Here is a 13,373-nt window from a genome sequence, read left to right on the forward strand (position 1 = left end):
CAGAGAGAGAGAGAGAGAGAGAGAGAGAGAGAGAGAGAGAGAAAAAAACCTGGAGCAATGACATCATGGGAACTACTCTCAAGACTGAGCGGTGGGAAAGAAAGAACAGGCAATTTTAAGGGTCATTTCAAGCTGTAGGTACGCCTAATAAAGCAATTGTTTTCGGCGCTAACAAATGCAATACCTCTAGAGACTGTAGCCAGCCCTGGGTGCAGAGGAAGATAGCTAAAAATGTTAGGTGCGTTTTTGTTCAAATTGTTTTTTTGTGTTTTTTTTGTTTTTCTTTTCATGACGGGTTCACTGCGGAACTTTTAGTCATATCTTCATTTTTTTTCTGAGAAGAAGGCAAGAAAGAACAAAAAAACAAAAAAAACAAAGGCTATATCTTTGGACAAGTTATTCCAGGGACACAAAGATTACGCTGCATATATGTGTTGATAATATGATCTTTGTATAATCCACTGTCTGCACTTGCCTTTTCCCAACAACTGCGGAACAGGTGCAAATTAAAATGAAAACGGCTGTGGAGATGGAGCGAGCCGAATCCGCTGACCTGGACTGAATACCAATTGACGAGGGAAACAAAACCTATTCAAGAGGTGTGACCACAAGGGTTTAGGCAAGTTCAGGCTGGGTAATGCCCTCTGAGATAGAAAAAAAAAAAAAGAAAGAGAAAAGAAATCCAAAGAAAGTGAGACGTTCAAACTTGCTGTGTGGTCCACGTATACCTTAGCACAATTGATAATGCGCTTCTATATTATTTCCCTTTGTGTTCTTGCCGCCCCCCCTTCCTCCAGTAGTAACGGAGGTTTAACCATTTCTTAGCAACGTGTGGGTGACTCCTTTTTTTGCTATGGTTTCTGGGGAGTTGGCGGGGGGGTGCATTGGGGGAGGGGGGGGGGGGGGGGGGGGCTTCAGGCAACAAAGGGAGGCCAGAGAATGGACGGTCCCGCTCCTGAAAAAACGGATCAGTAGAGGAAAATGCACATAAAGACGGGTCCAGGAGGAGAGAATGAAAATAAGTTTTTGTTTAAAAAAAAAAAAAAAAAAGGCCTTTTTGGCCTTTTTGGGTTTAGCAGTATGCCGTTCGGAATAAAACATGACCGTCCACACCGGCTTTGACTTCAGTATTAGGGGGTCCTGAAAAGAATAAGGGATGTAAGAAACAGAAAGGGGTGGAGGGATAGGAGAGAGAGAAAGGAAGAGAGGACGGACGATGGATCAGAGGCTACTGTTGGGGTTCCGAGTATCGAAACAGTCTGACCAAGAAATAAACTTGTGCCTCATAACAGTGACAACACCTAGAGTTAACACATGCCACTTTCCCCTTACTCTCCCCAAACATTCTCTACCAATCACAGCAAATTAAATAAGTCGCTCAGTGGTCCAATCAATCATCAACTACCAAAACCTGTGAGAAAATCTGTGCAGCAACAACATCAACCTACTGCCAGATTAGAATAGATTTTTTGATTATCCAGTATACCTAAACTAATAAAGATGTGGAAACAGCCTCCATCCTGTTGGAATCACTTTGCAGCTATAAAAATAGAAACAGACTTCTATTTGTAAGAACATTAAAGTTTGTCTTGGCATGATACTAATTTCTCAAGGATATAAAAGGTTCATAATAAATAAATAAATAAATAAATAAATAAATAAATAAATAAACAAATAAATAAATAAATAAATATGGCAGCTTTTAAATAGAAATACATGCCTGAAGACTGCATCATGTTGAGCTGGTGCGCATCTGATATTTAGAATTTGGAAAAGGTCCGAGTTTGTGAAACACGTATTGATTTATTCTGGTTTGTGTGTGTGTGTGTGGGGGGGGGGGGGGGGGGAGCTGGACGGGGGTTGAGGTTCCGTGGGCATTCTCGCCTCTTGCATGTGCTCTTTTGTAGTGCTGCTGCAGTTGCAAAAAAAAAAAAAAAAACGCGGAGAGAGAGACCGTGACCTCTCGCTCAAAAGCCGCGCCTAGCGCTGTTTATCCGCGGGTCGCCAGGGTCAAGCAGCACATCTCCATTTTACCAGACAAACGCGACTGGGACCACAGCCCGAGTCCATTTTCATTTAAAGGAGGCCGCAGCCAGACGCCGGTCCACCATCAGTAGGTTTCACGCGCGGGCCCACAGGATTCCAGCGCTTATTTTTGTAATATGCCTCACCTTTAGCACGCACCAACCAAATATTATTCTGTTCTTTTTTAGACGAGCCCAGTAGCGCATGGTCTTGCGGGAACGCTAAAAATTCAGCGGTGTTGCCATGAAATATTGTTCAGATTTAAAATACAGAAAATGATGTTTAAAGAAATCCCAGTTAATGCTCGCACGAGGTTCTGGTTGACAACAGTAACATCAATGGAATAAACTTGAAAAAAAAAAAATCTTCAGGTACTACTGAACGGGTCAAGTTTTTTTTGTTGTGCGCTTTGAAGCGACAGGGACTGCTTTAATTAAAAATCAGCTTTTAAAAAAAGAAAGAAGTCAAGTACAACTTCTCCAGCACAATCGCGCAGCACAAAGTAGAAAAAGCCGCCATTGTTTCAGTGACGTCTCTGACAGACGCCGAGAACGGAGCCTTCCCACGTTCCATTGTGCTGCCCCATCGCAGTAATTCCAACCTGCTAATGTCGCCCGGGACGCTATTCTGTTCCTTACCTCTGCTCTAGTCAATCTTTTGTGTTCGTCTGAGGGGGCGACAGACAAAGAGATGTTAATGTTTACTTCTCGGGATTCTCTTAAGTTCCCTACATCTGACACTTTCCATTTTTCTTCCCTTAGTTTAAGTGTCACATCCAACAAAGGCAATTACTTCTGACATTTTCTGACTGATGTTACCTGTTTGATTTTTCTTCTCTTCCCTTTCACTCCCGGATTTCCAGTAAATAAAAGGCGCCTTGTTTCATTTGAATGCTATAGATAATTAGTGTGACATTTATAATTGCTGCTGTCCTGCTTAATGTCAGGCATAGACCTTCCTTAGTTAAGACTTTGATGACTTTTGCATTACATTGTCAGATATCAGACTAAAGAGGGTAGCTGATAATAACAGACACTGTATTGATTACAATGACTTTGGCACCTTCCAAAATGGCAGCCTGTGCACGAGGGTGTGTGAGTCATCTTTTTGATGTTCGCACGATAAGGACAGGAGGCCGATTAAGTACTTTATGTCCTCAAAAAAAAAAAAAAAAACAAAGAAAAGAAACTCCTTTGGACAATGCTTCTCCTGTTACACTAGGTCTTGTCTTCGAAAGCTAATGAAGACTATCTTACAATCATTTGTGGCTGAAAGGGAAAAAAAAAGCCTTAATAGCCCCTGAAAGTAGTTCTGTCTTCCAATAATGGGCAGTGTTACTGTTCCCCACATTTGATTTCTTTAACAGTAAAAGCCTTTGAATGCCGAGCCCTTTGAATCTGTAGAATATGTCTCCCGGACAAGAGCCAAATGAGACCGAATTTGTTTGTGGACTACACAAAAGTGCCCGCAAGCAAATAAACGCATAAACAAAATAAAGCAAATGAATGAATGGGTACATGAATGAATGGCTCTTGTTTATCCCTGTAGAAAATGTAAATGTATAGAAAATAGAGCGAGGTAGAAAACAGAAACAACCAACTCTTTTTAGAGTCACTGAGAAATCTCTCTAGGAGCCTCTTTTGTTCCCATCACTGCCTATGTCAACAGTTGCCGGACTCTGAAAAGTCCGATCAACTTTAAAGATTCGGTCAAGTTTTCTGAATACGTAACTAAATCCTCGTAGACAGAAACACGGGTCCAAACAAAAGCGAACGTGCGGAATGCGTTCCTGCACCGTCCGATGCGCTGACAGGGACGTACCTTTCAGGGGCGCGCAGACGAAACGCAGCGCTCACAAGGCGCTTCCCCGCAGCCTCCTAGGCATCCCGGTCAGGGCTACGCTGCGTCCTCGCTCCCCTCAGAACCCCGTCCAAAACAACCAGACCCATTTTTTTTTTTTAAAAAGGGGGGGGCACCCAGAAAATGGATAAAGGTGTGCCCCCGGAAAACGGCAAACATCCAAAGGCTCCCCCCCTCCCTCCCTGAGCGCGGTTTCTGGGCTTCCCGAGCGGGCTCTGGCGGAGGTGAGCGGCGCTGGCAGCGGCAGGTTGTTTTTTTCCTCCAGGTGACGCGTGGTTTTCGCGGCGAGGAGGGGCACTGTCCCTATTGGAGGACGACGGATCCTCTCTCTCTCTCTCTCTCTCTCTCTCTGTCCTGTGTTGCTGACGCCAGCGGATCACCTGAGCGGCTGGACGGGGTGGGGGTTTGGGGCGGGGGGAGGTTGGTGGGTGCCCTAAGGTGGAAATGAGGTCACTGCCTTGTGGCCACAGACCGGTGGAAGTCTAACAATGTCCTTTTATTTATTTTCACAGCAGCTGTGTCCCCCCTGGTTCGAGGAATAATCTGGCTTGTATCAGGGTGGGTTTGTTCCACTTTCATTATTAGAGATAGGGAGAGCAAAAATAACCCTGTTTTACATAAAAGCAACTTTTCAAATAAATCATAGCATTCTTAAAATCTTTAAGTTGTTAAAAAAAGAGTTTAGACTTAATTTCATAAGTTTAATCTTTATTGATGTCACTAGTTATCACTGTTTAAATGCACTTCACTAAAAGTGAAGTGAACACAGAATCTTATGCTAAAAGAGATGTGTGTGTGTGTGTGTGTGCGCACGTGCATGGTGTGTGTACGTCTCTACAGGTGTGGTTGTGTGTGCGTGTACGACTGTGGTTGTGTTTTTGTATGAGCATGTGGGTGTGTGTGTACATGTGTCTGTGTGTGTGTGCCTGTGTGTATACACGTGTGTGCGCGTGTGTGTCTGTCTGTGTGTGTGTGCCTGTGTGTATACTGTGTGTGTGTGCGTGTGTGTCTGAAGGGGGGGGGGGGGTTATGTTCAATAACTCCAGCCATGAGTCCCTCACAGTAGCCGGACTCTAATTGAATTAAACTCCCTTTTACTTGCAGGAGGCCAGTGCAACAGGCTGGAAAAAGGGAGCTCCAAGGTTTGCTCGACCGCTCCGCGGGTCCGCCTCTATTCGCCCCGGACGGGTCCGCCATCTGTGCCTCCCTGCACACATGTTCCCCTGCTCTCTGCGAATGTTCGCAGCCCCCACCAAACAGAGCTGCCAGCCCCCCTCCTCCTCCTCCCCACTCCCCCCTCCCCTCCTCCCTGCACACGCAGAAAAGACACACAAGAGCTCCCTAGGCAGTGCCCGGGACCCGCGCGGGGAAAGAAACAACAGGGCGCCCGCCACGCCGACAATAAAAGGTTAACCTCCGGAGACCGCGGCTCAGGTGAGGCCCGCGTCCCCGATTCACGCCGCTCTCGCCGGCGTTAAACCGAAAGAAAGGTTAAAATTAGAAAATGTAATTTATTTGATCATTTCCCCGAATAATTAGAGTTAATATGGGTTAATTAATATGCAAATCTCTCAGCAGATGTTCTTCAGCGAGGGCCTGGTGAGAGAAAACAGCCTTCACTTTCTCTTGAGTGATTCTGGCTGTCACTTATTGGCTGTAATTACTGTAACTAACCGAATAAACATAAAACATTTTTGGAGGTCGAAACGGCTTCAGTTCGAGTCTTGATCTAACTGCCGTTTCTCTCGCACAAAAGGGAGGACAATTTCAAATTTTCTGCGACAATGAAAGGCTAATTTTTATTTTTTTTTAAACTTCCTTCCTTCCAGCGAACGCAATGAACTATTTCAGTTAAACACGCTTTTGTGCGCTCTTCAAAACATAACCCAAGCAGCGCTGAATACACTGAAAAGGAAAATACCACACAAAAGAGAGAAGAGCACCTGCAAATCAGAGTTTCTATTTGGACTCCGGTGACGTTTTTCTAATCTATTTTCACGTGGCGAGTTGCCAAACACAATCTGCAACTTTCTGAACGGTCCAGATGGATAATCTGCCATCTTCAAATGAGGGATCGGAGAGGTTTTCAAACCGCTGCTTAACAATCAGGAATTAAGCGCACGCATCAAACATTCATGTGACTTCCAAAACTGTTTTGTGTCACGGCGCTGATTTAAATCTCATTGTAAACATTTTACATCAGGTATAAATGTCAGACACGCAATAAAAAAAATACTGTATATCACCCAAGTTTCTATAAAAGTCCCGGTTTATAATGCAATTTCTTATACCTTGAAACGATTCATTTTTTCACCAAGTCTTAAATCCTAAAATAATAATACAAAAAAAAGATTTTTATTGTCCCAAAACATCTGAATAAGGATTGAGAGTAAAAAGACTGTGTGCAGCTAGTAATTAAATTATGGATTCATCACAGGCAGGCTGCATCTGAACTTAGTTATGACTTTGACAAATCATATTCTTAATTATATACACACAATATAGTAAGGTGATTGTTCAGATTTGCAGTATGCTTGAGAGAGTATTCTGCCTGTACTTGCGTGCTTGCTCCCTGGAGCAGGTTCATGTACTGTACATGTCTGCAACAACCTCTTCATGCCTGAGAGGACAACACTGTAAGCAGACACTTATCAGTGAATGCTCTCTCTCTCTCTCTCTCTCTCTCTTTATTTATTTATTTCTTTCTTTCTTTCTTTGAACTCCATTCCCAGTTTGGCCACCCCAGAATGAGCCACTGAGGGACAGCCCCTCCCTTCCCCAGTACCGCACACCTTTTCAGGTTTGAGTCGGCCGAGGCCTTGCTGTCGGCTAGGACGTGATCGCAGCACGACGTCATCGCCAACGCGTTTCATGCGCCGGCCCTGCCCCCGTGTGACCACCACCCCCCCCTCACTTCCATCACGCCCCCCTCATACTTTTATTTACCGCTAACCTCAATCCTCATAATTTTACTTACCGCTAACCTCAATCACTATATTTTTATTTACACCGAACTTCATACTTCTATTTGCTCACCTTCCGCTTTTATCAATTACACTCCACCACCAGCGCAGAAGAGCACTTTCAGCGAGGTCTGAGGGGGGTGGGAGGCAGGGGGTTGGGGGGTGGGGGGGCAGAAGAGAACAGGCGCTCTCTGGTGATCCTGCTTTCCTTCGGCGCATCGAGCGCGTAAGTCAGACGGCGGTCGCATTGGTCAGGGAGCGCTGACGGGACATCGCCGTGACGACGACCTCGCGATCTGAGCAACACGTACCAAACCTGCGCGGCGTGACGGCGCGATTTCATCCCGTCTCGGGCGACGCGGAGGCCCCGGGGGAAACGCGAAATTCCCTCCGCTCCCTCGCCGAAATCCGTTTTCGGTTACGGCGAGCGGGGGAGAAGGGCTGCTTCTGAAACTGTGCAAGAAGGCCGCATCGCACCGTGCGTCTTCTGCCAGCTCTGTTACACAGCTTCTCTAACTGTGTTACAGGGCTTTCCTGTGAACACCGTGAATGCAATTTCTTTGCATATTCCGGAAAATTCCAGAAAAAAACATTCAGGTTTTTCGTTGCAGAAATCAGCAATGTTTTGTTGCTGAAGGGCCAAATACCCCATTTTAATAAAAAGGGAATCCATAAAAATGAATTACTCGCGCTAAGTGTATGCAAATTCAAATGTAAGCAATCAATGCAAAATTAATTTTGCCACAACTGATTAAAAGCATTAATAAATCTATATACTGTACTGCTTCAATCTGACTTTGTAAATTTATTACACTTCCTGTAAGATTAATTAGAATGCTACAATAACATATTGCAGCGGCAGAACAGATTACTGTACATTTTTGTTAATAACAGTTAAGCAGAACCAGGACTGCAATTACACGCTGTAACAAAGTAATATGATGGCGATGTCTTCTACTTCTGCAAACAGGACTGTAAAAAAAAAAAAAAGACAAACTCGCCAAAACTACCAGACAGACTTAGTGATCAAGTGATGCGAAAATCGCATCTAAAATCTGCCCAAAGCAGCGTTTGAACGAGGACCGCAGAGAGACCGCGCAAAACACAACCGTCTACTCAAACCGAGCACCGTTCAAAAAGCAGCGATCGCGTTTGCGTTTTTCGTTTTTTTTCTTCTGAGAACCTCCGATTCCCGATTTCGACGATGCAAATTAATCGCGTCGAAATACAAACTGCAATAAAACTACGGTGTGAGGGCATTGGGTACGCAGGAGGGGCAGGCGTCGAATTCTCTCTCTCAAATTCCCCCGTAAACGGTTCGCTGGCAGCCTAAACAACACCGACGCTTAATTCACGCCCTTCTCGGGAAGAGGTATTATCATTTTTTCTACGCGCAAATAGAAAATAATCAAATAAATACATTTTTTAAAAAGCAGCTTCAGTCTGAAATGTGTCCATGCGGCTAACCGAGGGGGTGGGGGGGTCTCGCTGGCAAAGGCAGCGTGCTGGAAGACTTCCAAGCCAAAGAGCGGAGTTTAGATTCCATGTAATGGGGGGGGGTGAGCTAAGCAGGGGGAATGTTTTCCTGGTGCTTCTTTAAAAAACACAGCAGAGGTAAAAAAAAATCTTTGTGAAGGAAGGAAGAACAGCACTTACTGTCATAAAACTGTCCGGGGGGGTGGAGCCTTCAGATGGGACCCAGATCAGAGAACAGAGGGCTGGTGTCCAGGTGAGGACCGCCCCCCCCTCCCCGAGTCTCTATCCAAATCTGATCAGGCCCCTTTCACATGCTAATGAGGGCGCGAGTCGCATCTGTTCCCCTCTCCGCGCCGGGACGTTTGTCACCTGAATGGCCCCCCCGCCAGGTACGAAACGAGCCGCAGGAAACAGCCCCCCCCCCCCCACCCCCACCCCTTTTCATCCCATCCTCATCCCTTCGGCCCTCCTCCGATGGCGGGACGGCTGTCCCCCCCCCCCCCCCCCCCCCCCCCCCGGCCCGCGAGAACACCCCCGGGCCTCGCTGTCACTACGCCTGCGCTGTAACCAGCCCCCAATTAATCACAGCAAAGCAGGGACCCCCCCCTCCCCCCGCTAAACCCCTCCTCGCCAGCCCACATGGCCCTCTTCAGGGCCCTAATCTGCTGCTTAAACCATGGCAGGTCCAGCCACAGTTACTGTGCACGGAACGACGCGGTGTTGTGTGTGAGCCCACAGGTGAACAGGAAACACGTAGCACACATATCAAAGAGCTCTGCTCTGCACTGAAAATGAACATCGCAAAGTCGCGAGTCTGCTGAGTCACACGAGTGTGTGTGTGCTTGTGTCTCTGTCTTAGAGATAGAGTGGGTGTGTGTGTGTCAGAGAGAGAGAGAGAGTTTCTGTGTGTTTGTGTCTCTGTCTTAGAGATAGAGTGGGCGTGTTTGTGTCAGAGAGAGAGAGAGGGAGAGAGAGAGTTTGTGTGTGTGTTTGTGTCTCTGTCCGAGAGACAGAGTGAGTTTGTGTGTGTGTCTGTCTGTCTGAGAGAGAGAGTGTGTGCGAGAGTGTATGTGAGCGTGGGTGTGTGTGTGTGAGAGAGAGATAGAATTTGTATGTGCGTATGTCTGTCTGAGAGAGAGAGTGTGTGTGCGAGAGTGTATGTGAGTGTGTGCGTGCGTGTGTGTGTGTGTGTGTGAGAGAGAGAGAGTCTGGGAATGTGTGTATCAGTGCATGTGCTTCACCTTGGTGGGGGGTGGGGGCGGGGCTCTGAGAACCCTTTCATCCCTCCTCACTGGCTGACAGGACCTCTCACTAAACCCCAGAGTCCTGGGGGCCTTCTGATGGCCTGAAGTCACCTTTCTTTAACACCTAATCTTTAACTGGAGCTGTTAAACAAAACAGCACCGCCTCGCCTGGGGTCACCGTGTAGCAAAATAACTTAGCATAACAAAGCCCCCAAACAGGGCTGCATCCCACAAATCTGTCTTAAACCTCCACGGGGAGGACTGATGTACACTTTATAAAGGGACGGCAGCTGGCGACCTGCCTCGCTTTCGTCTTGCCCGCTGTCGCTTCGCGCGCCCCCACCTAAACCGCTAACCCCCCCCCCACCCCCCCACCCCCTAGCCCCCCCCGCTCCTCACCGAAAGAGGAGCGAGCAAACGCGGCTACACAAATGCGAAATTGTTCATGAAATCACCGTAGGATGGGAGAGCCGTATAATGCATATTTTTCGAGGGAAAAAAAGGGCGCTTTGCATTACTGTACGCGCGGGGCAATTCCCCTGTTAATCACACAGATGAATAAGCATTAAGCATTCACCGCGCGAAGCTGCAGGGTGTGTGTGTGTGTGTGTGTGAATGTGTATGCACTGCGTGTATGTGTTTGTGTGTATGAATGTATATGCACTGTGTGTATGTGTGTGTATGAATGTGTTTGCACTGTGTGTATGTGTGTATTTGTTTGTGTGTATGAATGTATATGCACTGTGTGTATGTGTGTGTGTATGAATGTGAATACAGTGCGTGTGTGTTTGTGTGTGTTTGTGCTTGTGTCTTAAAAAATATTTCCTTAAGTCCTGAGAGCGGCACCGGTACGTGAAAGACATTGTGATCTGAGTACCCCTCTGTCAGCCCCCTCCCAGAGTTCCCTGCACTCGACCCCCCCTGTGATTCGGAGCCTGACAGTGGCGGGGTAACAGACGTGCAGATAGGTGCTCCGGCCTGTTTGTTCTCCTCTCTTCCTCTCTTCTCTGCCTTCCGATTCCCCCCAGCCCCACCTCCCCCCTGACCGCAGCGCATTTATGCAATCATTTACCTGCCTAGTTCAGCTCCATAAAGGGGCAGGGAGGGGGCGTTGACAATCTCCCGCTGGTGCCAATATTATGACTCCCCTCCCCTACCGGACCACATAATTGAAAAAGGCTTTATAGAGGACAGAAAGTGTGCGCCTTTCGAAAAATGAATGTGGAAACACTAAATCTGAAATTGCATCATGTATGCAGTCTGCAAGAGCAGCTGCTAAAGGCTGAAATGTTCCGGAAATGTCTGCGAAGGGCCTTCGTCCTCTTGTTGTTTCTTCTAGTCTTTTGTCTGAGGGAACCGGTTTAGTCGTGCGGACTGCGTTCGTTGGGTCCGATCTTGTTCGACCCGTGAGCGTTCCGCGAGGCCCCGCTACCGCTAACGCAGCCGAACCTTCGAGCGGGATGGAGCGGTTACGACGGAAAATGAAAGCAGGCACGGACGCCACGAACGGCGAAGAGGCCGGCGGGGGCCTCCTGATCCATCGGCCCGCGTTTTACGAGCCAAGGGCCTCGGCGGAAACCCCCGCGCTTTCCTCTCCCGCCTCGCGTCTCCGCCTGCGGGCTAGTGTTTCCGCGCGGCGGGCGATTAAGGGCTCCGCTCCGGCGAAAGCCGAAGAGCATTGTTCTCCCCGCTTCCTCCGAGCCGCTCCGGAGGCCTCCCCTCTCGGCTTAAGGGATCCCCAGCGACCGCGCGCGTATCAAATCATCATCTAAACCGGAAGTCATATTTATTCCGCCGGTCAGGTTAGGGCTCTCTCAGGCTAAATGGCTTGTACAATGTAAACTGAAGGAAATGGAGACCGAGGAAAGACTTCCAGTTACTCCGTTAACTCCTGAAGTGCCTCCAGAAAGCTTTTCTTTTTTTTCTACACACTGGACTTCAAAGCAATGTGGCTGTTTGATTAGCATTGAACGCAGATGCCATTCCTTTTGAGCAGCGTCAGAGATAAATGAAACAAATCCCTCTCTTAAACAGAAGGCGATGAAGCCAACAGGCCGCTGCATTGCTAGCTTTGATCGCTACCTCCCATTGGAGGACCGCGTCGTTAAAACGAAAGGCCTGACTCGGTTTCTGCGAAACGGCACGGAGACTGAAGGACGGCTTTCTGTCGCCGCGGAGATACCTACGTCCGCGCCGGTGCTCCTCACTTCCTCTCCGTCTCTTTCCTGTCGCCGACTCGGCATTTAATCTCGCGCCGGCACGTCGTGGGGAGGGGCGGGCTTCCCCCCTGGCAGACAGCGATTGATGGGGAGGGGGGGGGGGGGGGGCTGGAGGAAGGGTGCTTTGGGGGGTGGTGCGTAGCGACAAGGAGGAAAATGGGCGTTCTTTTCCCTTGGCCGTTTACTCTCTCCCTTCTTTAAAGACTGTACGGTCGCATCTGCGGCCTCCTTTCTCAAGCGCACACCCGACAAAGAGGACATTTCAGTCGATGCTCTCCCTGTTTTACACTTATCGCTGCAAAAATTGAGAGTAAGAGATTGAGTGGAGTTATGTTTTTATTTTTTTTGGGGGGGGGAGGGGGGGGGGGGGGGGGGGGGGCGGGAGGGGGGCTTTGTGGTAACTTGCGACCAATCCGCTGAAGTCTGTGCTATGTGGGTGAAAACCGATCCGGTGGGGAGCGCTCCCGCGGGGGTGTCGGGTGAACTGGGAGGGGGACCCGTGCTTTACGGGGGGAGATTCGGAATATTTTCGAGGGAGGCCGGCGGGCGTGGCCAAGAACCCGGTCAGGGACACGCCCAAAAATTCAGACAGCGGCAAATGCAGTCATCGCAGAATACGAAGACATGTTTCTGCTGCTCCGGCACTCCCAAGCGTGAAACAAAAATCCATAATGGTCAAAAAACACGTCCGTTATTAAAAAAATAAACAACACCCTGGTGAACACTGAAAGCGTCCGATGACGTGTTTCTTTTGTTTGCATAATAATGCAGCGCAGTGTCATCCTGTAGATGTATTTGCAGAAGGTGCATACGTTTTGTATTCTTGTTTGCTCTGGTCTTGAACTCCCCGCTGCCCGTCTTGGCGATAAGGCCCAACGCTGAGGTGAAATGTTGGTTTCCTGACTATCTCGCCATCAGTACAGGATGTCTGATTCACTTTCTGAAGTGCCGATTGATAGCAGCAGAGATAAAGAAAGGCTTATTTTTTTGTTGCTGTTCTCCGTCATTGTTTATGAAAAGCGAGGAGGCTGGCCGTTGCCCGTACGCCCATTCCTCTGGCGAACAGGCGAAGGCTCCCCACACTCGGGCTCCGACAGGACGTGTTTGGGGGGGGGGGGGGCTGCTGAGTCCTTCACCTCTTGTCCACTGCAACTTGCCCACTGAGTGTTTTCTCTTTTTTATTTCACCAGCCCCGTGTGCAGAAACTGTTTTTTTTTTTTTCAGGTGGTTTTCACAATAAAATTAGGCTACACCAAGAAAAATGTTCATTGCAAAAACAAGAGAGCCTTTCCTAGAGGAGTTACCAGCAAGATTAAGCAACCCTGGGCCTTTTGGATTTAGGTAACAATACCCCAGACTTTAAAAAATGTAGGCTAGACCCTAAAAACAATGACCCTTTTTGGGTGGTCTTGCACCAAAATGTTCTAAGGTAAAGTAGAATCTTGTTCTCCAGCGTTACCAGTACTCTGTGGACGTCGTGTGGTTGGAAAATTTTAGAAATGGCTAACCTCACTTGTTTTATTAACATCTTTGTGCACGTCTCTGTTTCTTTTTTAGTTCTTATCACTTTTTTCTGTTTAAAAGGT

At 47.8% G+C, this 13,373-nt stretch overlaps 1 protein-coding gene across 6 annotated transcripts in view; it reads right to left on the reverse strand.

Annotated features, from left to right (window-relative positions):
• Positions 1-13,373, reverse strand: part of LOC118222298 (zinc finger E-box-binding homeobox 2-like) — a 75,697-nt gene that overhangs the window by 19,826 nt on the left and 42,498 nt on the right. The window contains exon 1 of one of the 6 annotated variants that reach the window (XM_035407774.1): positions 3,847-3,966. The exons of the other annotated variants lie outside the window; for them this stretch is intronic. The gene's annotated coding sequence lies outside the window, so the exon portion shown is untranslated. Of the gene's footprint in view, positions 1-3,846; positions 3,967-13,373 lie in introns of those variants that run through there. 6 annotated transcript variants of the gene reach the window in all.

The sequence above is a fragment of the Anguilla anguilla genome, chromosome 3 (genome assembly GCF_013347855.1).
Source record: "Anguilla anguilla isolate fAngAng1 chromosome 3, fAngAng1.pri, whole genome shotgun sequence".
Classification (NCBI taxonomy): Eukaryota; Metazoa; Chordata; class Actinopteri; order Anguilliformes; family Anguillidae; genus Anguilla; species Anguilla anguilla.